Here is a 26,857-nt window from a genome sequence, read left to right on the forward strand (position 1 = left end):
ACTCACCAATGGAAATTTAACGATTTCACAGGAGACTCTGCAAGATCATGTCTGGGATGAAGCAGTTTGTTCCCATTCCCTCCACACTTCCCCTCCTGCCTTTGGCAATGAGATAAAAAATTTGGACTTGCAGTTGTCATTTTCCAGGAATCTCCAGGGAGGGGCATGTGTATGACAACCAGAGAAACTCCTCTTTTTGTAGGGAACTCATCTCAGGCATCTGCCTCTTTTTTTTTTTTTTTTTTTTTTTAAAGAAAGAAGTCTTGCTACTGATCTGTTTTCAACTCCTTATCTAAAGAGCATTTCTGACACAGCCAGGAGGAGGAATACTCATTCACATTTACTCCTGAGGCAGGTCTTGAGTTGTGCTCCTCATCACAAACATCCTTGAGTTCTGACAAAATTTCTGGTGAGCTGCAAAAGCACAATACAGAAGGAGACAAGAGGTAAATGCCACCATCACCTTCAGAAAACTGGAGAGTGTAGAATATTGAAAATCCCTGGCTCTGTGTTTCACAATGTTCATTCTGTTCCTCTAAGAATTCTGTTCACTTCTTCACTTCTAAGAGGTGTTTCCCCCTTGGGTTGTTCATTTGAACAAACCAGGCCCTTTCTTTTATTTAAAGCTGGTTAATGCTGCATCCTTGCAAATATTGTAGTGGGAACCACCACACAGTCGTGGTACACATTTCTTGTGTTTTTATAAACATTATAACTGGAGCATAAACACACATTTAATTTTCATTACTGATTAATTTGCAGCACATTAATATCTAGTGGCTCCATCAGGATCTGGTGGTGCTAGGAACTCTACAAACACTTATTAAAGAGAAAACCCAGCTTTAAAAGCCTCTTAAAAATAAATAAAGAAGAAAGAAAGAAGACAAAAAACAAGAAAGAAAAGGAAAAAAGGAAAATAAGGAAGTGGAAAGGCAAAAAAATGAAGCACCAACACATTATAGTGAGCATTCAAGCAGAGATTCTCACATTTAACTTTAAAATTTTTCAGCTTGTGGGAAATATTAGCGTATTAACAGATATGGAATGCTAAAACACTGCAGCATTTGGTGGGTTTCTAGGCACTGGATCTCAGGCAACCACCGCACCCACAGCAGGATTTGGGTGCCCAACCAAACATCTGGTGTTGGTTTAGATACACAATAATAGGTTTACACCAACCAGCTCCACAGGGACACTTGGCTGCAGTGGGGATCTCACCTCTGGTGCCTGCAGCCTCCACAAACCCTGCCAGGAGCAGAGGGGGCTGTACCCAAGTCATGGAATTGTTTGGAAGAGACCTTTGAGACCTTCCAGTTCCTCCCCTGCCAAGGACAGGGACACCTTCCCCTGTCCCAGGGGGCTCAGAGCTCCATCCAACATCCCTTGGGCACTGCCAGGGATCCAGGGGCAGCCACAGCTTCTCTGGGCACCCTGTGCCAGGGCCTGCCCACCCTGCCAGGGAAGAATTCCTTCCCAAAATCCCATCTAAACCCAACCAGTGTCAGTTCGGAGCCACTCCCCTTGTCCTGTCACTACACTCTCTTGCAAAAAGTCCCTCTCTGTTTCCAGCTGTCTCATTATTTCAAAGAGCAGCTGCTTTCATAATTATCATTATTTATCTAACACTGCTAACTCCTGCACTTGGCAGGCATTAATTGCCTTTGTAAAGGCAAGATCCCGTTGCTGAAGCCAACAGAGTTTCACTGTGCAGTTTTTGGAAATGGGGTTTCATCCAGGACAGGGGAGTGAGTTTCATTTAATGGGACAAAAGTACAGGTAAAGGTAACAGATGTAGCAGAAGGGCAAAGTGATTGAGCAACTGACTTGCTTTGTGCTCTGCTGTTTCCAAGGTGTTTGACAGCAATGATGATAAAGGTGACCTTTCTGCTGCTGCTCATTCTACTCTGAGGCACAGATTTAGAAAATACTTCATAGATCCATAGGTTTGAATACCAGAAGGGATTTGTGATCACCAGCCTGCCCTGCCCCAAAACAGGGGTCACCTGACCCGAATTTATCTTCTGCTACAATGACAGGGAAGGAACCAGATCCATTTTCCCACTGTAAAGAGCCCTTGCCTCGATCTCCATGAAGATGGAGCTATCACAAACCTGGCAGGATTTTAACTAAGCCCATCCTAAAACCACTGCACTTTGTATCTGTTTTAACTGTGCCAACATTCAGTTTCCAGCCACTGGATGGGATCTCATTCCCTCACATCAGAGCTTTATCTGTTTTGTTTGAGTCTTCCATGAGTTCTTCCCACTAAAGTGAGGAAACGTAGCAGGTAAACAAATTCCTGGTGTCAGCAACGTCCCTGTCAGGATGAAAGTTTGATATAGATCCTGAAAATACTGGCTGAAAGGAAGAATTCCCAGTGTGAATCCCCTGTAAAAGGCTGGTGAGAGCACCAAGATGATGGAATCCCACTGTTGGACTGACCTAAGGAAAGCAAAAGAATGTCCCAGTGTGGGACACAGAGTTGTGGCTGCCCCTGGATCCCTGGCAGTGCCCAAGGCCAGGCTGGACATTGGGGTTTGGAGCTCCTGGGACACTGGAAGGTGTCACACTGCCATGGCAGGGGTGGATTTTAAGGTCCCTCCCAACCCAAACCATTCTGTGATTCCATGAAATCAAACCATGGAAATTTCACGTGCCACTGGGAGAAGAAGACAGCTTTTCAGGGCTCTGCACTGCCCCTCCTTCAGTTTGGGAACTGAGACATCACTGTTGAGACATCTGCTCTGCTGCCAGCCTGAGGATGAGCCAGGGAAAGGTTTTGTTTTCCCCACCCTGCACAGGGTCAGGACCTGTGAGATGCTGCCAGGGAGTCCAGCAGCTCCTGGCAGAGGAAGGAGCTTTTATCTCCACTTGAAAAATGTCCAATATCCTAAAAGCTGTGTAGCTGGGTGTGTGTGGTTGGTACCCAAGGACAGCAAGGCATTTCTTGACAGGTTATGAAAATTAAGTGTAACAAGCACTCAAATTCCACTACTGAGTGTGCACCACTTCACTTTCCAATTATGGCAATAATGTTCAACATAGCAAACAATCAATCCAGCATATGTATCTATCAGGTAATTTAATTACCCTCCCACCCCCCGCCAAAGATATGCAATACAATGGATTGATTTACATTTCTGGTTTTGACTCAGGGTAAAGGAGATTAATAGACGAAAGTAAATTAATTTAGATGGCAAGCTACTTAACCTAATTGGATCAATGTAATTCTGAAAGAGCAGGGATCAAAATAACATTAATATATCATAGAGCAATTCATCACCATGTCTGGAGTTTCAAATGTTGCCAGCTACAATGCTCAGCAGTACCAGATGATTATCAATACTTTGCCCTGCATGAAATAAATGCTATGAAGAACTGCATCAGCTGCTTGACGTGATTTTAAAAAATCAGCTGGAACAACATTACAACTTTCTCATTGCTGCTCCAAAGATGCAGAAGTGCAATTCTTGAGCACAATTACTTACACAATTACTTGGTCACTGTGTTTATCAGCACAGTAATTTTTTCACATTTCACAGGATCATGGGATGGTTTGGGAAGGAAGGGACTGTAAAGCCCATCCAGTTCCACCCCCTGCATGGGCACAGACACCTTCCACACAGACCAGGTTGTTCAGGATCAAACTTCCCAGAGCCAAATGAACAAGCAGAAGCTTTCATGGCCCAGAAAGATAAATTTTATGCCTCTTCATCTCTGACAGACAGCACAGGCTCCCCATCCTCTGTAAGTCAGCAGAAAGCTTCCATGTCAGACTTGCTGAAACGTTTTCAGGTGTCAAGCAAGTAACCTAAGCCTCAGAGAATATGATGAATTTTATTTAAACTTCTAATCCTCACCTTCCTGGCTCCCAACAAGGGGAAATCTGAGGTGGCTTGTTTGGGGAGGGGAAATATGTCCTGGTTCAAGCCCATCAGATTTTTTTTCCTCAATCCATTTAATGACAGGAGTGGTAATTTAACACACTGCCTCTCACTTGCAAATGAGAAAATCAGTCTCTGCTCTCCAGGCGCCGATATATTATTTCAAAAGGTTATAATGATATTTCATCACCCAGGGAGAGTCAGACAGACAGTCACAGGAGTCAGAGATGGAAAAAATCTAGTGGATCATACCAAGGGCCTCCTGGAAGCCAAGTGTGCCATAGATCAAACCAGGTTCTGCCCCATCGAGCTGCAAATGTCAGGAGCAATGCTAATCCCACCACTTTCCAGGGGAGGTTACTCTGCATTCCAACAGATGTTACTGTCATGATGCATTTCCCAAAATCCAGCCTTTTCTAGTTTTTCCTAGCCCACTTCTTTCCAGCTGAGACAATGGCTTTCCTTCTTGGTACATCTGTCATTTACATAGTGATGTAAATGCAGATTATTATTATTAACGCAGAAAAAGTGCAGATCATTATCCAATTGTCCTTCAGCCACCCAGGCACCATTTACAGAATATCAGGCTGTAAAAAAGGACAAGAACTGTGCGCTCTTCATGCCAGTGCTACTCAGGAAAAAAATCTCAGCATCAATCATCTCAGCAGGAGCAGACCCTGGGGTCCAGCATCACAGGGATGCCCCCCTTTGGTTACCTGGTTTCTCAGCAGTGGAGAGAAGGTGCTGTGCCCTCTGGAGAGGAACAGAACACTTGGTGTGCTCTGAAGGCTGATTTTCTGCTTCCCCTTGCCTTTGATGCACGGCTCTGTGCAGTCACTCTACTGTAGGAACTGCTGTTTTGCCATGACTCTGAAAAGGATGGCAGCCAGCTGCTGTGCTGCCCTGTGGGATAGTGCCCATAGGGCTGGCTCAGGGCTGGCTCTGCTCCTCCCTTCCCCTCAGGGGGCTGCCTGCACTCACAGACCCACCCTGACCTTTACTCAGAGTTTTTTCCCAATGATCAAGTGCCTGTTTTCTCCCCCATTCAAGCACTGCCTCACTCTGTTACACAAACTCTTACTAAAACCCCTCTGGCGTTGCATTTGAAGCCTTTCCTACATCTGGGGGAGGTGAAGAGACTGAAACAGGATGGTGAACAGGCAGTTATAAAAAATGTCATTTATTCTGCCTGCTGACACCAGCCTACTCCATTAATTCTGAAGTATCTCAATTCAGGTCATTTTGACCTTTACACTGAAATTAGTTGTTATTTCTTCAATTGCTGCATGTTTTCCTAGGTACATCCAGAGGAATAAACAAGTCTGTTGAACCTGCTGCCTCTGCTGTGGTGGTCTCAGTGCAAGCACTCACAAAGGTGATGTTCACAGAGGTGTTTTGCAATTCTTCTTTCTCATTACAATGTAAAAAATGAATTCAGCATGGGTAATGAGTTTCCCACGCACGGGGACCTAACACCATTCTATTCACAAAACCATCTCATATTCTCTAAACACACCACATTCTTTCCCTTGTTTAATTATCTTAAGTGATTTGAACTGCTTTTGGACATTTTCCCATTGAATGTCTCCACTTCATAATATCCTATCTTCCACACTCCAGTGTGCTGCCACAGAGGGGCTGCAATGTCATAATTGAAGAACCTGAGAGATTGAAATTCGTGAGCTTAATTAGCACAACAATTCAGAGGAAAAGAGGGGAGTAAAATAAAACTATAATAGCTGGGAAACCAACCAAGCATCCTAGGTTTCAACAGGAACTCTATGGTAGTAGCCTGCAGCCTATTTCACATGGTCAGGAGATAGACAATTTGAGTAGATCACACACTAGATTTGGAAAATATGTCTTTGTGCTTGCAGCCAGTGCTTTTGATGCAGAAATTCACATAATCCTGAGCCTACTGGAGTCCTTGTTAAAATATATACCCTGGAATGGGTGGAACAGTGCCTGGCACACTGAAACCAGGTCTGAAACCAGGCAAACACATGCTGCATGGGTGATCCCTGAACAGTGCGTGAGGAACAGGCACTCCCACCCTTAGCTGCTCTCTGGCTGCTGGGAACAGGAATTAAAAGGGACAAATCCTCCTTTTAAAGCTCCCAAGCGCCCTGTGCTCATAACTTGTCACCGCACGTGGTGGCAGCTGCAGAGAACCCAAGAGTCTGAGCCAACAAATCTGAGCAGCTGAGGGAGGAACGCAGCTCCCTGGCTGGCAATCACCCAGTGACTGAGAGCTTTCTTCTTTCCTGACTGCTGGGCAAATAATCCATGAGCTTCACCTCCCCAAATTTCAATGGGCAAAGACTGAAATGAAATCCAGCACGTTGGTGGCTTCCCGTGCTGTTCTGTGCCTTCAGTGCACACCCCACTTCCATCACTCACTGTCACATTTATGTCACCATTTACTTGCCAAAACTACAGCATTTGTTTATCACCCTAATTCCAAAATGTTACTGAAGAGACTACTGCTACTAGAGACTACTTCTAACCAGTGTGTGGGGAAAGCATGAAGAAGATAAATAACACTTTTCCAACAAAGCAGATGGGTAACAACAAGTTATTTCCCTAAAATAGCTTAAACTCGGTCAAGATGTCCAGGGTATCCCTAATGGGATGGGTTTAGGTGACCCTACACCTCAGATGGGTGTTGAGGGAAGAAACAACACACAGGGCATGTGTGGGGGAATCAAAGGAAGACCAGCAAGGTTCACTGTGTCTCCACACAGCAAAACTTCTCCAGCAGGACAGGGAATGGCAGCTCTTCCATGGACTTTTAGTGGAGCTGATCAACCTCACACATCCCAAAAGCCAAACTCACAACTGGATTCCCAGCATTCCCATGTCAACCTCAAAGACCTCCTGACTGCTTTTCACTGTCCAATTCTGATATTCCATAGCTTACAGCGCCTCTCTTGGAGTTCCTCTTGTGAGGAATATTTCAGATCAGCTCCCTGAACTTCCCTGTGTGGTGGATGAACAGAAATCCTGTCACTGGTTCAGCTGGGCTGGGTGCCATGAAAAGCAAACATTTCAGGAAAGGCTCCAACAAAACACAAGCCACAAATTGCTGTCAGCAACAGAGAGGTGCTGGTGCTTATGGGCTAATGGATTTTTGATGGGAAAACACAATTCTGTACATTTAGGCAAAGCCTGTGGACTGCCTGCTTTGGGGAGACTTTCCTGCTCGAGCTGCATTGAGTGGTTTCCATTTCAGGTAATGGAAGTGGCTGCAGTGAAACCCTGAAGCAACGTGCCAAAAGTGAAATAACCACTGAACTGCTGCTCCTCTGGAATATTTGTGGCAGGGATCAGAAGGAATGGGCTCTGCCACCCTGCAGGCTGAGCCCAGACCCATCTGTGAGAGAATTCTGGGTTGCCTTGGGCTGGACTAAAGACTCACACGGCTCTGGAGCCTCCTGGAAGCTTCTGGAAGGCTGCCTCTCCATGGATCTGCTCCTCACACGGCAGTGCTGTGGCTGCTGATGGAAAGCACACTCCCTCCCCAGTACTGTGCTTCCACTAAAACTTGTACAAGATAATTTTGTGACATCCTGATCTTGCCTGCCCAGTACAGCCCTGAACAAAAGCAAGGCTTGAAAGGCTCTAAAAGGTGGATTTATCCCTCTCCTCTCCCTCTTCTCAGGATCACTGAGATGTTTCAGAAGCTCAGAGGCACACACATGACAGGCTGTTGGAACCCTGGCTACTGAGAATTTTAGACTTTCTGTACTGACAAACACTGACCCCCAAAAAACACTACAGTTAACCTGAAGCTATAGAGAAAACTTCCAAAATTGAATAATAAAACTGAGGTCATGAGTGTGTCGTTTGAATAGAAGTGGGTAATATCACACAGTAGAAAACATAGAGTTTAAAGTTTTAAAATATAGTAATATATATAAAACAAGAAAGAAGTTTTAAAGCAGAGACTAATCCTTCTTTACCTTCTTCTTCACCTTCTTATTCATGAGTTTAGGTAGTACTGTGTAATTAAATAAAAAAAATCCACATTGTGGAATAGTAGTCAGTCATCAAATTAATAGTAGTTAGTTATTAAGTAGCTAGTTATTAAGTTAAAAGTAAAAATAATTTAAGTGTCATTTCTTAATTAGACAGTTTATCCTTAAAAAGCCGTATAAAAAAAGAGATACAACTCAATTTTTAACTTATTAGAGTGAATGACTAAAGAGTTTACAGTCTGTGAAACTATAATGTAAATAAAAACTAATAAACATCTGAATCCAAACAAAAAATACCATCTCACATTTAATCCCAATCTTAAAGCAAAACAAAACAAAAAAATCCACAACAAGTGGCAGATATTATGTTTTCAATGCATTATTTTCCAAGATCCCAGCACTGCCTTTCATAAAACTGAAACATTCTTCCGAGGCCCTGCAGCACTCCTAGGATGGCATATTTTCAGTCAGTAGTAAGTCTGGAGATACTGGGCTGGAAAGCTGTCAAATTCTATTTGAAATGTCTCAGTTAATTAAATATGTCACTCGTAGCTGAGTAAAATTATGCTGCTGAACAGATGTCACTGGGCAAACTGTCTGACTGTACTTGCATCTGAACATTTTCAGACTGCTACGGAATTCTGGTTAAAAGATCCAAGAAAACTGCTCTTAACACGGAAAATTTATAAACATAGAAATTTAAGTAAGTCCAATGAAAAATCAGAACTTATTAAAATAGAACTAACGAAATGCAAACAGAGCTGAGGGATTACAAAAGGTTATTGCAAGCATCTGCAATACTTTTAGGAAGCCAAGCTCCTGCAGTAATGAAAAGTCACTGAGCCTAAGTTTATCCTTAGACTCCAACCAACAATTACATCCTTTTTGTACCTTATTCTTGCTTTGGAGTGTGTGCCTGTAGGCTTGCATTTGCATTTTTAATTTTAAAGACGTTTTATTGCCATTTCTGCCAATTTGTCGAAACATGAAATCGTATTTTTGTTTTTTTAACTAAACCCACAATTTCCTCCTTGCCACCAGCATGAGCCATTTGCTCTAAGCAGGCTACGCTCATATTTCACTTGCAGAATCATGGACTTTTAGAGATATGTCTTCATTTTGCCCTGTGCCTCAGTGTCCTTCTCACCAGCTTTATAAATTGGTGGGTGAAGAGGGCAGAGATCCTAAGGAGATCTCTGTGTTTAAATCCCAAGCCTGTAAATCTGGTTTAAAACTCAGTAGGTGCAAAAACCCTAAAATAAATGGCAGCTTGTCAATCCAAAGGTGCACCTAGTCCTATATTCTGTCTCCCCCAGTGGCCAGTCCTAAGGATATAACTCATGAAGAGGACAAACATTCTACATCTCCCCAAAATACTGCTGCTGCTCTGCCTCTGAATCCTTGATGAGCCAGGGACCAGTGCAGGCTGGAAGCTGAGATTAAACACAAGCTCACCAGGGTGTTCTCAGTGTCTCCTGCCACTCTTCCTCCCCAATTAAAGCAGTGACTTCCATGAAGATCAATTAATTTGGCAGCACAACCAGGCTGCAGCTCTGTGCTCAGGCTCTGGAGGCTGCTCCCGTGGAGAAGGCTTTGATTTCAGTGCCCAGCACAAGTTCAGTGGGACAGAAATCCAGCCAGGAGCATCCCCACCGTGTCAGGAAGCTGGGTGGATTTGTTTGGAGCTGCCTGGGATCGCTGATGGGGTTTTCTGGGGGGTGAGGGTTGTTCTTACCTGAGCGAGCAGAGCTGTGTGGGACCCCTGTGAGCAGCACTCCCATCCAAAGCTGCTCTCTGGCTCTGCCAGCAGCACATTTCTTGCACACAGGTGTCACTGTGTGACACCTGAGCCACTTCTTGAACAAGCACATCCTCAAAGGCAGGGGTTGCCCCCACCCTCAGCCCCTGGCCAGGGGAACACACCCCAAACTCTGATCAGCTGCTGGAGTATGGCACTGTGGTGTCCTGGGAAAGCCTGCAGGGATATTTCAAATAACATCAGGCCATACAGTCAGGAGATGATGGCTCATTCCCAACTAACTCTGCTTCAAGATATGACTTAAAATTAGGATGAGGTGATTCAAAACAAAGCCAGGCCTGAGCTACCAAGCAATGAGTGAGTTTATAGGGTGAAGGCAGCTGAAAGGATGGGGGTTGAAATACTCCTCCTTCCTTTCTCTTTCTTAGCCATTAATTATGTTCTTACATTCCCTGCATTTTGCTTTAATCTTTCTCCATCATCTCTCCTTTTCCCTGCATCGTTCTCCCCCAGCCTCTTTCATCACCCCTTGCATGCTGAGGTTCATTACTCAACAGGAGAAACATTTTCCTTGGTACATAAAAACAAAAAGAGCAACACAACCACGCTGGTGCTTTTCTTTAACAAGCCTGAAACCCGTGGGTACCACAGCAGGGTGTGAGGCTGGCACCTGTCAGCGCCCAGCTCCACAAGATGTGGCATCAGTGGGACCTTCAAAGGAGGTGACACTGCTCACCAGCCCTGCTGCCAGGTCAGGCTCCGTGCTCGTGTTTTTCAGGCAGCAGAGGAGGAATAACCAGTGAAATCAGGAAGGGTAAATTAGTTTTTGACTTCTTTCTTTGCTTTTTCCACCCCTCTCTCTGCTCTGCACTTCCCCTGAATCTAATTCCTCGACTCTGCCGTGTGTCAGAGCCCTTGATGAGCAAATTAAACCCATCAATCAATCCAGCACCAAGTGACTGCAGGGGAGCACCAGAGCAACACCTGGGGCTCTGGGGAGCTGAGCCATGACTGAGCAGATGGACGTGGGAAGGAAGGACAGCGGAGGCTGAGCCACCAGCATCCCTCCTCCTCCTCCTCCTCCTCCTCCTGCACGCCCAACACAGAGAGAAACCCCACAGCCCCAGCTCCCTGCACTCATGTAGGAACTGATTAATGTCACAAGCAGACTGTGACTCCTCTCTGCAGGGAGGTTTTGGGTCCAAACTCGCTCCTCACCCACTCTGAGGCTGCAGTGAAGTCACTGGTTTAGTGAGAGAAGGATCAGACACCATCTCTTAGCGGTTAAGACGCAAAATTATAATTTTCTTTTCAATTCCAGGAAGTAATTAGTTTATAATAACATTTAACATTTAGTTGCTGACAGAGATATGACACTTATCTTACATAAGTCATTTTAATTATTCCTACTAACCAAGACCTCAAAAATATTGTGCAGTCTGAGCTAACAATGCCTTCCCAGATATTTTGGGTTCTACTGTCATTTGAAAAATTGATGCCTAGAGCATCAGCATTTATCAAGCTCATTATAGATTTCATCCAAATGACTACAGATAATTAAAAGTATGCTTCATTTTTATTGTAATGTTTTCCCCTCCAACACTGCAAAGTAATTCCATTGTTGCTCAGGGTTTCAGGAATTAATACAGACTCATCTGCCAGAAAATGAAGTTCCACAGGATTATAGGCAAACTATTCATATACCCAGATGTGAGTCAAGCGTGCAGAAATTATATGTGCACACACACAAATATATTCATATATATATTTTGGAGTCCTATATGCATTTTCACATACATTAAACAGTCTTAAAAATGAATTGCCGATTCAGAGAGAGCTACAGACTCTTGGGTAACCACTCCCTGAAAATCAGTCTTCTCTAAAGCACTTGGGCAAGTTGGACACACAAAAAATCCCTTCAGAATTTTATTTTATACTTACATTTATCTGTTTCTATATGAAATATATGCACCTGGTGCATCCTCTTACATCACACAGATTTATTCACACTTAAATGCAGCAAGTTTATGCTACCACTGCTGACCTGAGAAATGCTGGCAGCCTTTGCTTTATTTTGTGTAACTGTGTGAAGAAACAAGTCTTTTGGGAAACTGTTCAAGAGGATTCTGAAGAGCCCCCCCGCTCCAGCTCAGGTTTAAGTGATGCATTGCAAGTTTTTAGTGATGTAAAACCCTTCAGGAGATTTCTGAGCTAGCTGGGCTTGCTCTGCAGTGGGAACTGTGTCATGCACAAGTGAAAATTAGGATTTCTGGATAAATGTAAGGGTTGTATTTCCACACAGAACTGAATGAACCTTTTTTTTTTTCTATTATTCATGGATCAGGCTATGTCTGCCATACCTGGAACTGCTATGACTCTTGTTAATCATGCTTATACAGAGCTATAAAATTGATGGGTTTTTACTGCTTCTGAGGTTGCAGTATTTAGTACAACCCTGAGTTTGAGTGGCACAACCACCACACACTGCACACAGAAATCTGCCTCATTCCAGGATCCCTAACACTACTTGAATTAATTAACTTCATGTGTGATCAATTTTCCTTGGCACCTCCTTATCACCAAGAGCTTTATGTTTTTACATGACTTTCCATGTTACTTTGAAACTCAGATCACCTATAAATAGCAGTGGCATTAAAAAGCAATTACAGATACATGCCTTTTTAATGTCCCTATTGTAATCCACCCTGGCAAATCAGAGAGATAATATTTAATGAGACAGACACAGAAGAAACTCTCCTGATTTAGTGTTAGCATCCACATGAAGCAGTGCTAGCAAGGGGTTGCTGAGGCACTTTCCGACTGAAATAAGAAAGAGGAAAAAGAAAAAAAAAACCCATAATGAGAAGCATCTGACATAAATATTAGGAAATGGATCTATATTTTATAAAGGCCATTTTATCCAAGACAGTTTAGGTTTCCTCCCACTCAGGGAATGGATTCACAGTGAATAAACCCTTGACTCATGAGGGTATTTCACACGCAGATTTGGATTTTATGTAAATTATTTAAGTATGTTTGAGGAAGTTTGGGCAGTGATGTAGAAATGTTCCCCTGCCTGCGCACATCAGTCAAAGAAATAACACTCATCACCAAGGAATTCAGCAGGGTGAAAGTTCTGCCAACAGGCTTAAGCCTAGACTGCAGCGTGGAAAAGCTGAAGCTGTGTGATCCTATCCCTTGAATTTATCTCCTGCTGATGACAGGAGGAGGAGGAGGCAGTGCCTTGGCCCAGGCTGCTCCCAGAGCTGCACATGGGAAGCAAGAACCCAAACCCACAGGACTTGCAGACAGATGGGGTGCCATCACAGCCAGGAGGAAAACTTGGCAACTGGTCAGGTGGGATCTCAAAAGAAAGGTTAATTACAGGACAGGGTCAGACTTTCTGGCTTTATCTCCTGGTCATTACCAAACCTCTCAGAATCATCTTGCTTTCATTTGAGGTACACCCAGGCCAGGACGTGTTCATCCCTGTTTTGGTGTTGGACAGCATATCAGGCGAGGTCAGGAGTGAGCCAGAGGGACAAAAATTGCTGCAGAGAATCCCTCCAAAAGAAAACTGAGACACCACAAGAGAATCACAGAATGGTTTGGGTTGGAAGGGACCTTAAACCCCATCCAGAGCCACCCCTGCCATGGCAGGGACACCTTCCCCTGTCCCAGGTGCTCCCAGCCCCAGTGTCCAACCTGGTCTTGGAAATTCCAGGGATCCAGGGGCAGCCACAGCTGCTCTGGGCACCCTGTGCCAGGGCCTGCCCACCCTCACAGGGAACAACTTCCCTCCCAATATCTCATCTAAATATTTTCTCTTTTGGTTTAAAACCATTTCTCCTTGTCTTAGGCTCGAGGTAATCAACATATAATTATCCAGTGTATGTTAAGCACAAAAAAATTCTCTTTGCTTCCTTGCACACTGCTGAATTTTTACTCTTTAAATGTCCAAAAAGAGACATAAAATGTCACACCTAAAACAAAGTGGTTTTTTTTTCACTCCAGCCAGGTCAATACTCCCAGGGAAACAAGGCTGTTTAATTTGGTGAGAGATGCTCCCCTACAACTGTTCCATGGCAGAGAAGCAGGAGATTTTATCAGGTTTTATCAGAGCTCTGCTGGTGGCTCAGCCAAGGGCAGGAGGATTTCTACCACTCCTGTGTCTGCCTGTTCCCACTGCCTGGTCCACAAAGGTTGCAGAGGAAGCACAAGAGAAGGGAGGTGCCAGGTTGTCAGGGAGATCTCAATAATATTGAACAAAAAAGTTCCATCAGGTGAGGGGGATGATACAATCAGAGCCACCAACAAAATAGCAGGGAATGCAACAATTTGGGAAATGTGTAATAGGATCCTGAGCTGCTCCCCTCCAGACTTTTGGTTTTAATTAGATCCTCATCCAACATAATGGAAAGGATTTTTATTTTTTTTTTGTTTGGTGTTTTTTTGTTTTGTTTTGCTTTTTTGTTTTTACTGATGGCTGATGCGTAGATTGCAAAAAAGGAGCTGCTCTGAGCTTAGACACTGATATCATCGTGCAATCGACCCAGTCCAGCCACATTCCCTTTCCCCCTCAGTTCTGCCAATTCTCTGTTTTGTTTCCAGGCTGAGCAGGAAGGAGATGCTGCAGAAATTCCCAATATTCCCTCGTTAGGAGGAGGCAGAGCACGGCTGAGGTGCATGGAGTGGGCAGAGCACAAAGAGGTGCAGTAAAACTGCCTGACACCTGCACGCAAAGCTCATCAATCCCAGAGGTGGCAGCCCAGCAGCTCAAAAACAAAAGGCACAAAAAGAAAACAGAAATAAGGGAAATCAAAGCAAAAATCACCAGAGAAACAGGTAGATTTTTTTGTTGTTAATATTTGTAGGTATTTTCCAGGTGTCAGCAATGCTTTGGAGCAACTTTCCATTGCTTTGAGTGCTTTGAATACTAAGAAAAAATTAACTCTATCCCAGCCAAAATCTGGACAATGCTTTTCTCCAATTCCTGACCAGTTTTTATGGGATGTTGTTAAAAAACCCATATTCATTGGACTCACATTTTGAGCTACAAGCAGGGCTTTCATTTTAGCAATAAACCACACGTCCCCTGCCATGGCTTTTTGGGAAGGCAGAAGCTTTTATGGTAATCTTTGGCACAGCCTTGGTTTTAGATGCCATTAATGAAATATCTCCTGATTCTGTCCTTGGACCTGCTTGGTCCTGGATTTCCCTGGGTCTGCTCCAATCCGTCACGCTCCAGACAGGAAGAATATTCCAGCTGCACTTTGGGAAGTGCAGTGTTATGGAATTTTCATGACCTCCTGAGACATGTTCTCCTTATCACAACACCAAAAGAGAAGAGCTTTGCTCTGCAGCTCAAAATATTGGGTTTTTTCACCGTCAAGAGCTATGGGGAGGTTTTCCTTGGATTATGATCATCAGTGCAGCTGAAAGTTAATTTCTTTACCTTGATCTGATAAAAACTTTACTCTTAAGGAGCCCATATTTTGTTTCATGGGCATATTTGGGACACAATTATGGTCCAAAAGGTAATGCACAGGAAGAAATATTTCATAAATATTAAGGCAGATCAACAGAATCTCATAATTTCCTACTGAGCTATGGTGATTCATATCAGCTGAGATACAACAATAAAAAATAGAACGCAGAAGAGACTCTTTGAATGAACATCATGCAGCAAACAAATGAAGCTGAGTTTTGAACTCAGTGCAAGACAGTAACTGTAGCTGGTGAGGGAAGTAAAAAAAAAAAAAAACCATCACAGCACTGGAATTCCAGAAATCTCCTATTCTAAGAGGAAATACTTGGCCTTTCTGATGGATGAGAGGCTCAAAGTACAGTGTCACTGAAACAGGAGAGTAACTGCAGCTCCAGAGCCCCAAATCTGCCAAGACACAGAGAGCTCTGCCAAAAAGGCATTTTAGACTTCAGCAAGACCCAAGCAGAGACCCTTTGGCTTGTCTCAGCTTCCTGATGGTTTAAAGTTGGAAAGGTGGCAGAACCTCAGCAAAAATACCTGGAATGCCTGGGTGGGAAGAAAAGAGCCAGGAGTGTGTCTGCAGAGGGGAGGGCACAGGGATATCAGCTCTCAGTGGGATTTCCCTCACTGGAAGTTTGCTGAGATCTACAGAGTTTTAAAGATGTTCAAAGTTTCTACACGGGCTTGTCACTCTACCCTTTAACAAACAGAAGGCAAAGCCTCCCCTGCTTCCCAAAATTCCCTCTGCATCTCACTTAATTGTGCTGGTACATCCTCCCATTTTTCTCCCTTTGAAACAAGAAATCTCATAACTTTTTGAGCTGCAGATGGTTCCAGCAGGGAAGCAGTGGCCAGTGAGGGTCCTGTGAGCAGTGACCTGGGAGAGGAGCAGCACAAAACACTGAGGTTTTGTTTCTCTGCTGGTATCTGAAGGATCCCCATTGCCAATTACAACTGGCTGCTGTCAGGGAGCATTACCCCAAACAAGATCTCCAGAAACACACACCCAACGTGATCTTGAAGTTTCTAGTCCTGTGCAAAGCTGGAGGACAGTGATTTCATGCTGCCAACAGCTGTCACAAGTAGTAGGGTTTCATCTTGGTGCTGGCCTAACAACAATCTTTTCCTTTTCTATTTTGTGCTCCGGCACATCTTCAGCTGTCACAGCAGATCTGTCAGGCAGTATTACTCTCCCAACAATATCAGCTCAAATTGCTTCCCAGAATATTCCTCTCCTGGCCTCTCAAAGGCATGAGCCTATTTTCTTGACTGCAACAGTAGAACGAATTCACTCCCCAGCAGCGTGTCTTTCCCCTAAAACACCAAATTCGAGATGTCAAAGATTAATCCACAAGGCAAATTCATGTAAAATTGTTAAATCACAGCACTTATGTGCTGAGCTGCAGTGGAAAAGCTGAAGAGAGAAAGCTTTTTGCTCGTGGCATCACTGCCATGGAAATTCAAGCTCTGCAGCCCAGTCTGAGCAGCTGCCCGCAGCCTCTCAGGCACCAGGGAGATGGGGAATGTGCACTGCTCTTTTTCAGCTTTGCCACTTCCTAATAATTATCCTGGTGATTGCAGATGTGTAGAACATAACAGGAATCCTCAAGGAAACAATACCTTTCTAGTGGTATAAATATAAACACGGCTATTAAAACAGAAAGCAGCCAAGATGGGGAGAAAGGGAAAATGGCATTCCAGGGGTTAAAAATAAAGAAAAAGCTGATCTAATGGAAGGTGTCCCTGCCCACGACAGAGGACTTTAAATATAGTATCTTTAAAGTCCCTTCCAACCCAACCCATTCTGTGATTCTCTGAAAGCTGCCACAGGTACCAAACACATCCCAGGTCAGCACTCCCTGCTGCAGCACTCAGAGAGCTGCTCAGACCTTTTATCCCTCTGCAAACATCTGTATTCTGAAATCCTTCCTCTCCTGGAGACACAGCTCCTGCTGTAACACAGCCTTGAACCTCCTTGTGGGTTTATTGTAAAGTGTCAGCTGTGAGCAGCAAGTGAAGGAGAAAGGCTGACAAATCCCCTTTCCCACTGGATGTCTCAATGTTCCAAGAGCAGGTGTGCCACAGCATGAATATTTTTATTTCCACAGAGGAATTATTCCCTCGTTAGAGCGTAGGAGCTGCCTGGCACAGCTGATTTCACACTTGGCTGCTGCAGATGATGCTACAGGTCACACAGTCATTTTCTGCCACGCAAGATAAAAACCTCTCTGCTGCAGTCAAACCCTGAGCTGTCTTCATCAGAGTGGGTATTTCACTCAAATCATCACAGCAAATATGGTTTATCTGCAGTAGGAGAAGAGAGGAGTACTCCAGCAGGCAGGATTCAATCTAAGACAGGGACAGATAATACACAGGAGAGCTAAATCAGGTCTGTCCACAGGTGGGCATGCATCAACTATCCCAACAGTGAACTGCAGATAAGGAAATGAGGTCCACTCAATTGAAATCGTAATGAGAATTATTTTCAAGTTTTCTCTCTTCCCTCTATTGCCTGCCAATGGCTTGTAGGGGGGCAAATTTCATTTTCCTCTTTAGCCAAACATCTCCTCCTCTTCCCAATGGGCAAAGCCTACCAGGCCTGAGCAGAAACTGCAGAATCCTGGCAAGGACCCAGCTGAGATTTCAGCACTCATTTCAGTCAACCCACGTGCTTAGTTCCAGCTCTCTTCAGAAAAATGTTTAAGCACACAGCCTTTTAAGTGTTCTGTTGCGTGGTTTTTCTTTTAAAATTGTTTGGTACAAGTAAATGTTGGGTAAACAAGCGCTTGAGGAGAGAAGCAGCTCTCAAGTACGCAGGTCTGAGCTGGGGCTTGTGCATTCTGCAAGCCCAGGTTTGCTCAGGGCTCTCTCTGCCAAGGTGTTTCTGTGTCTGGAAAGCCAAAAGGCAGCAAACAGGAAGAAAACACAGAATTGTCTTTCAGCTCCTTTGTGCACAGGAAGTGCCGAGAACACTCAGAGTGTGACTCTTCACTGCGGCCCGTTTAACAAAGAAAGAAATCAGCTGTAAGACACAAAAACCAGCAACAGAGCATCACTGTACCCAAAAATGTGCAATTTGGACTGCAGTGGCTCTGATATCCAGGAATAGAGAGGAAAATCCTGCCTCCTCTGGGCAAGAAGGCAAATCAAACAACAAGAGAAGAGAGTGTGGCAAGTGCCATTCCCTGCTGTCATGAAGACAGGGGACTGAGCAAAATCATCCAGCAGTTATGGGCAAGGAAAAAAAGTGCTTTCATTAAAAAAAAACAAAAAAAAAATTAAAGAAAGGATCTCACAAGCAGGGCCAGCTCCTGCTTCCCTCAGGTGTTCCTGGTCATCCATAACTATCAACATTTTCCTGCCTCACATGTGATTATCTCCCATAAGAGTTTGGAAATGGCTACAAAAATCTTCATTAAAATAAAAGAAGGGTAACTACAGGAATAAGTCCCTCTGCAGCCCTCATGGTATTTACAGTTCCAATATCAGCAACTTCTGCACTGTACGCAGAATGAAACATAATAAAATTGGTTGGGGAAATTGTCATATATGGAGAGAAACTGGAAAAGACAAGGGTTATGGCTCTGGAAAATCATAAGGCTGCAGAAGATTTAGACATAAAGCACAACTTAATCTCAGTTTAGTTACAGGAATTTAAAATCTGGAGGTTGTACCAGGAAACTGGTGGGGTTTTCTACAGCTCCTCACTGGTCTGTGTCCTCCAGGCCAACACCAGGTGCTTCCAACCCAGCAAGAGATCCCAAAAATGTGCAGGCTCTCCATCATCCTGAGCCAAGCAGTGCAGAAGAGCAATAGAAATTGTACTACAGTACAAGGGAGGATCATTATCCTACAAAAGTGGTCCAAATTGTCCTCTGAGGTGTCAGTGGCTACACAGTTTCCACGGTAAAAGTGTCTTTTCCATGTGGTTTCCCAAATGTTCATAGCCAGTTCAAGCCAACCATTATGACTTAAACACAGAGGATTAAAGTTTCACCCTCGCCTGTTGTGGGTGTCTCAGTGATGCTGGCCCAGTGGAGGAGCATGTGAAGTGCTGAGTCACTGCAAATGGATTTAAACCAGCAGCTGATGGCACACTGGGAATTCCAGTGCAAACAGGAGGAAAGAAAGGGAAAGCCAGAAGGTGCCCTAAAGGCCATTAGTGTGAGAGGGGGAGGGAGTTCAGTCGGGGGCCAGGCTCTGTGAAGCGATCCATCCATGGTGTAAGAGGAAATCAGGCAGAAGATAAAGAGGCACTGCAGGCTGGCATTTATGCATAGAATCACAGAATGACCAGGCTGGAAGAGACCTGCAAGATCATCGAGTCCAACCCAGCCCCAACAGCTCAACTGAACCCTGGCACCCATTGCCACATCCAGGCTTTGTTAAACACACCCAGGGATGGTGACTGCACCACCTCCCCGGGCAGCCATTCCAGAACTTTATCACCCTTTCTGTGAAAAACTTTTTCCTGATATCCAACCTGTATTTCCCTTCAGGCTGTGTGCTCTGGCTGTGTCAGTGCTGCTGCAGACAGAGCCCAGCCCCAGCTGAGCGCAGGCCCCTTTCAGGAGCTGTGCAGAGTGAGGAGGGCACCCCTGAGTCTCCTTTTCTCCAGGTGAGCACCCCCAGCTCCCTGAACTGCACAATCTCACAGAGTGAAGGGGAACGAGTTCTGCTGGTTTAGGGGAAGATTGCTGAGGGAATTGAAGGGAAAAATAAGCAGCAACTACCCCTCGGGTGTACTTCTAACTCTCCTCTACTGAAGCAGCTTCTGGAACTCTCTTCATTTGTCCAACTCCTCGTTGGAGTTCCCTCATCTGTGAACTGCAGTCATGGTCTCCCCCCAGCACTGCAGGGAGGCAGTGGCACCTGGAGATCTGCACTCTTCATCTCACCCAGGCCTGAGCAGCAGGACAGACACAGTTCCAGGAATTCACAATGGCAAGTCTCACATCTGGTTTCATCAGGCTTCTAATTCAAGGTCTTAAAGCTAAATCCAACCCTTAATTAAAACTGAAACCTAATTCAGACATGACTTCCAGAGGGGAATGTGGCTACATCCACAGGCAAATTAGAGCTGACCACAGAAGACCCCATCATATTCTCATGGTGGAAAATTCTAGCCTGATTACAATTAATTAGCAGCATAAAATACATTACCACATCACCAGTAGAGAAAGACTGCAGGACTATTACATGTTCTGCTCTTAAGAGTTCAGAAAGAGGACAAAACTGTATTATCAGGTGAGAGAACAGATCCAGAAGGGAGCAAATGGGACAATAAAAACTACTCCTAAACAGCAATCATAATCCATCTTAATGTATAGATTTCCAAATTATTTAAGTACTGAACTAAATCCACATTTTCTGCTGTCTGTATAAAAATACACAGCATTCTATTGTCAATTAATTCTAGAATTGAATCAGTGCCTCTATTTTACCTTTTCAATAAGACTCCAGTGTAATCCTGTTAGACATGTAGGTTTTATCTCTAACTTATGTTGTGCTTTGCTGCCATGTGTTCATGTTTTAGCAGTTTTAGACTATTCTCAATAACTAGGATATTCTATTGAAACAGTAATAATTCCTAGTAGTATTAATTAACTAATGCTAATAAACTAAACTAATACTGAAAGTATTAATTAACTTTTAGAAAGTTATTTAGCCAGAAATAACAAATGAAGAACAGTGTAAGCACAGATGAAGAGCTGGCAGCAAATGGCCACTGGTTTGTTCTCAGCCACAATAAGAGTCCAAGCCCTCAACTAAAAAGGTCATTTTTTACAGCCCCACTCTTATCCATCATATTTGTTCAATTTCATCAAAAGGCAGAGCTCAGAGTCACATGCTGAGTTATGGATAAATAACAATTGTGACTCCTTTCAAGTGTAAAAACTGTTCTTACTCAACTTACTTTAAAAATAATTGCCAAATAACTTATTTTTCAACAAAAAAAAAAAAAAAAAAATCTGCAAACTGCTGGTTTCAATACCAGTTAGTTGTCTGAAGGAGAACCTGGAGAGGAATTCAGTATTACCAGCTAAAACACATGAAAAATAGAACTCACATTTCCTATCTGGTGCTCTTTCAGTGCACATTTACAATCATCCCCCATTCTTCAGCAGGTCGAGGCTCTCAAGTGCTCTGCAAGGTGCAGACATGAGCAGCACAAAGGAGGCACAAAGCAGCTAGACCTGGATCCTGACATTATTAAGGGCTATTTCTCCAGCTCTGAATTCTGCCATGATTTTACAGAAAGTGGCTTTGCCTGTCCCTGCACTTCCCAGCTCTGATTTCCTGGCTGCATTTCACTGAAGGGATCTCCTCAGCTGCCCATTGTGCTCTCTGCCTCCAAACTCAGCATTTGGCTGTATCCCAGCCTTTGTGTCACTCACACATTCACTTTTAGGCCTGAATGGCCCCCATTTGCTTCACCTATTAGGAAACTGAGATTTTAAAAGGGAATAAATGATGGGAGTTCTGTCACTGATACCCAAAGGCTCAGAGCTGGAGCGGCTGCTGGTTCAGCTGAGCTGGGGAGGCACTGTCCAGCAGGCTAAAAGCTACAGGGAAATCAGAATGGATAATAATGCCATTGTATTTAAAATACTTTTTTTAAAAATCATGTTAATGAGTCCAATCCAAACAGCAAGAGAAATTGAGATGGGGTTTTATTAAATCCATTATTGTTTAATATCCCAAACCTCACTGATACAAGAATGTTTCTTAAAGCAGCATCACAAAGGCTTCCATGTGCTTTATTTTCATATCAGGGCACATTTTATAACTCTAATCCCCCCCTTTTCCCTTCCCCCATTATCAGATGGCTGCAGAAGACACCAAAGCAAGAATCACCCCCTTTAGGAGCTCACCCACCCCACTTTATGGAGCAATAGTTGTCCTGCAGGATTTTCACTGTGAGCTGCTCCCCCTACAAAGAATGTCAGAACTTAACCTGGATTCAGGACAAAAACCCTTAAACTTACATTTTAAATAGGCTGAGGCCTATAAAACAATTATAAGCCAAAGGAAGTTTTGAAACTTAATCTTTGTCACCATTGCTGGAGGAAAATAGGTCATGCCAAGCAAACCTGATTTCATTCCTTGATATGATTCATGTTTGCTTTTATAAAGATGATTACATGGCTCGAACTGTTGTAAGGACACAGCGTTGTGCTGAGCAGAGATCCATGGGCAGGAGATCCTAAATGAGCCAGGGATTAGTGAAGCAGGAAAATGCCAAAAATGAGTATCAGCAAGGAATGCTCTTATCCAGCTCCTAGTGGGATCCTGCAGGCTCTTTTTTTGGCAGGTGCTGTGTTATTCTGCACTGCCATCAGCAACTTGGAAGTAAACAAATAATCTGTGCCTTACTTGAACTTGGAAGGGATTTCATGGGATGAGGGAGAAAGGACTTTGCTGTTGATTGGGCCTCTTGTGGAACCATCCCACGGGGATGAAGTTTTCCAAGGAAAACCAACAGATCAGTGGTGGGTTTGAGTAAGGATGCAGCAAAGGAGAGAGAGACAGAGGGGCTGAGCAGCTCTGAGGGCTTCTTTGAGTTGGGAATTGTGGCTGTGGGATGCTCTGCCCATTCTGCAGCAGGATTTCAGTGGTCTGGAGAACACCAAGGTGATTGTGATGCTGCTGAACACCAACATTTTAAAATAAAGCCTTTCACAGTGAGATCTCAACTCCTGTGTCCTCCCAGCCCCGCTGGAATTCTGCAATTCTGCAATTCTGCACAGAGCAGAGGAGCACTGCTGGCAGTAAATCTGGTGGATCCTCCCACTCAGAGTCCTCCTGCCCCTGTGGGTTTAATGAAATCCTCCTCAAGCACTGCTGCACACGTTGCCTGTAATTACTACACATCCATCAGGTGATTGTGGTGCAAGTTTAAAAATGCATCAGGAAAGGCTGATTTTTTTTAAAAAAATACATCTGTATTTCTTTAAATCACACTGCTGTGAAAACACCATGAGTCAGCCAGTCCATGTATTAACTTCCAGTGAGGACTTTAGCTCTAAATTAATGTGAATTCTCCACAAACACTATTATTTCCTTTGCATAAGCAAATTGGACATTGCTTTTCAAATGGACAAGTAGCAGATAATAGTGTTTAGAGTGCCTGGGAATGCAGAGTATTCCTGTATAATGAGATATCACAGAGCAGGAGACTTGGTACCACTTTAACAAAACAGCATTTCTTTGACAGAAGGCTTTCAAGGTTAACTACGTAGAGCAGCTACAATTTATGCAAACAAAATCTCCCCTGGTTCTTTGAACTGATCACATCTATTTTCTATCTCAAGGGTAATCTAAAACATCTGATTTCCCTCTTCTCACCCCTTGTGAAAATAGTAGTGGTGCTTTCAGAAAAAGGCCCAGGGAAGCTCTGCCACTGCTCAGTCATCATTTTCAAATTTCCTATTTTAGCAATATACTTTTCATCTGGTTTCTGAAGTATTTTAAACCCAAGTTAAAGCCATATTACAACAAAGAGCTCTCCACTGCAATATTCACCAGGGAGGAAGTTAAATGATAAAGAAGCTATCTATATGTGCAATACAAATTAAGTGAGGAGCAACCACTAGCTCTTGCTCAACACAATCCAACTCAATGTTTAATTGGTTTTCTTTCCTCTTCCAGCATCCTTCCTTTCTAAAAAACTCCTTTTTACCACCAACCTGGACCAGAAACTCTTGTACTATTGAGAGTTTTGTCATAATTTAATGTGTCCTTTAAAGCACACCTACTCTTCCCACATGAACTCATTGAAATCATCATTTATTACCTTGTTTTTCCTCTCATCAGCCAGGAATCAAAGCCTTAATTGATAATATTAATGCCAAATAGATTTTCACGGGGAGAAATATGGAAACATTTTCCATATGCTCCATTCTTCCTGTGTCTTGACTCTTACTGGCTGACAGGGCAAAGGAAAAACCCCAGAAATCTGAAGGCAATGTGTGATGCTCTTCTGGAAAGTTCTCAGTGGTGATGCAAGAGCAAAGAACCTGAGAAATAATCTAATTTGTTTTCTGGCTACCCTAAATATGGAAGCTTAAATGTTGTAGAATTGGTAAATCAAACTAGAATCTGTTCAATACAAAATAAGTGAGGTGCAACCATCAGCTCTTACTAAACACAATCCAATCCAAAATTTAATTTGCTTTCTTGGTATGTTACCCTTGCTGTTCCAATATCCTTCCTTTCTAAAAATTCCCCTTCACCACCAAGGCTTCTAGAGGTGTGTGTATATATATAAATATAAATATCTACTTACATGATAATCCTGCTTTCAAATCACAGACAATTACCTTGGAAATGAGGAGATTTCTGTGCACATATAAGTGAAAAACTACCAAATACTAGTCAGAGGAAAATATTAAATACCAGTCAATGGGACACTTGCTCATTGTTGGAAGATGCCACATGAAATAGGATGTCAATAAATACATTTCATTCCCTGCTATACATCAAAATGTGTAAAGCTGTCAGTAGCTTGGCTCAATGACGTGTGAGAATGGAAATGTAGCTGCAAGTGTTTGATACAAGATCCTAAATTTAATATTGTTTCCCCTTTGCTGGCAGGGCAAACAGGAGGATGGGCAGATGCAGACTCTGTTTGCACTGGCTCTTTCAGTGAGACATTTGCCATCTGGTTTGTGGAGGTAAAGTGAGTGGGGAGAAAAAGCCAAAATCTCTCTTTGAATGTTAAACGAGTTGTTTCTGTTGGAGAGAAGATATTAAACCTTAAACTGCCTGGGTAGAAGGCTCCTTCTCTCCCCTTAAACAACCATTCACTTGTTAATACACTATTCAATTATAAGTAATGCAGAATAGATGAGAAAATCTAATGACACTGTTACATTTATCAGCTGAAATCAGAGGCCTCATGTGCTGACAACGAATTGCATTTTTTATCTCAAGGTATGTGTGCTTATCCTGGCCAGTGCTCACTTCCAGCTCCACAAACTCTTTTTTTCACATTTCATGTATATTTATGAATAGACTATTACTGCCAAATTCCGAGCTTAGCTCTCCTTGCACAGCTTAATACATATTCAAAAGTCACAGCTGTGACTGGGAGGAGATGAGTATTTTTGTGGAAACCATTTCTTCCTCACATATCCAAATGTATTTCCTTAATTTATTGTCACATGCTTGTTAAACCATGTTTTAGATTCTTTTCCTGACACATGCTCCTGCAGAATTTGGGATTGCAGATTAGGAGGCTCCTACAACTGCAGTCCACACTGATTTAAAGAAGGATTTCCTGCAATCATGGAATACTGTGGGCAAAACACTGGCAATGGCACTTGGTGCTTAACAAGAACACTTGGAAAAATAACAAAACTCTGCAATTATATCAACATGCAGAGCGTTGACGACTCTCCCACAGTATCTGTGACAGTTATGGCTGCTCTCAGAAATTACTAATTAAGTAACTCAGTAATAAGGATAAAGGATGACAACTGAAATGGATTTAATTCAGGATAAAAATCTCTCTGTATACTACAGAATACACTCATGCTTCAGAAATTTTGGGGAAAACCATGTTCTGGAAAAGGAAGAAAAAAAGGAAAATTTACTGTTTATCAGCCAGTTGTAACTGAACAAATTACTTTTACCAAAAATGTGGGTTTTGGGTACCTGTATATGTCTGAGGGTACTCATAGGTAGGTGCCAAGGTCCTGCTGCCCTTGGCCATGATCCCATGTCAAGGGAAGGATCTGTGGAAGCCTATGAAGGGCAGGTTTTGGAACACATAAATACCAACATTCTCTAAAAATCCAACAAAATACCAGATTTTAAATCTTATAAATCTTACTTCAGCAAAATTGAGGGTTGTATCTATAAAATAATGGACATTTTCAAAGACAGGTTTTTCCATCACCAACAAACTTTCACTGAGACAAAGGCAAGGGGACTTTGGGAGTGTGGTCAGTGAGGGCAGAGCAGGGCTCACCCATCCCTTTCCTGCTATTCCGTGCCCCAAAATCCCATTTATTCCAGCTGGCTCAGATATCCTGCCTAGCACAAGAGCTCTGCTTTTGCAGTGTTACCAGTGCCATGTGTTAAACCTGGGTTGAAAACCAAGGGAGTTAAACCTGAACGAGCCCTGTGTGAGTCAGGGAACAGGAATAACCAGGAGGGAGCTGGGAGAAACATGAACAGCCTGGAGCCTCCTGTCTGTCCCAGTGATGCCTCAGGTTTAGCTTTTCTATTTTTCACATTCTGTGCTACTTTAGTTTGTGGGTCTGGGTTCACATCAGGGGATGGGGAGGTCTGTGCACAGAGCAGGGAGACAAAACAATTCCTGCTCCAGCTGGGCACCAAGGACAAATGATCCAAATCTCAGCCGCAAGAGCACAAACCCCGTGGGCTGCAGAGAGAAAAACAAGCAGGATGGGAGTGCAGGGGCTGAGCTGGAATTGGACACTGAACTGCAATGTGCACATGGAGCAGAGCTGATCCCAGGGAGAGACCCCGTGAGCGCTCGTGCATTTTGGGACCATTTGGGTTCATCCTGGGTGCAGCCCTGGCTGGGCTCTTGTGCTGCCCGAGGTGCATCCATGGAGGAGATCCTTGGAATCAATCCCTGCTTTATTCTTTAGCTCTGCCCAGCCTCTGCTCTGGGGCAGCCTTCCCAAGGCATCACCAGACCAGCATTGGTCAGCACATCTAAAACTCCCTTTTCTCTCCCAGGCTGGACAAACCCAGAGAGCAGCAATGGTGAAGT

At 43.6% G+C, this 26,857-nt stretch overlaps 1 protein-coding gene across 1 annotated transcript in view; it reads right to left on the reverse strand.

Annotated features, from left to right (window-relative positions):
* The window catches only part of ADAM12 (ADAM metallopeptidase domain 12), a 175,170-nt gene that overhangs the window by 76,041 nt on the left and 72,272 nt on the right, over nt 1-26,857 (reverse strand). The gene's annotated exons all lie outside the window — the stretch shown is intronic.

The sequence above is a fragment of the Onychostruthus taczanowskii genome, unplaced genomic scaffold, assembly GCF_017590055.1.
Source record: "Onychostruthus taczanowskii isolate IOZ18803 unplaced genomic scaffold, ASM1759005v1 scaffold5, whole genome shotgun sequence".
Classification (NCBI taxonomy): Eukaryota; Metazoa; Chordata; class Aves; order Passeriformes; family Passeridae; genus Onychostruthus; species Onychostruthus taczanowskii.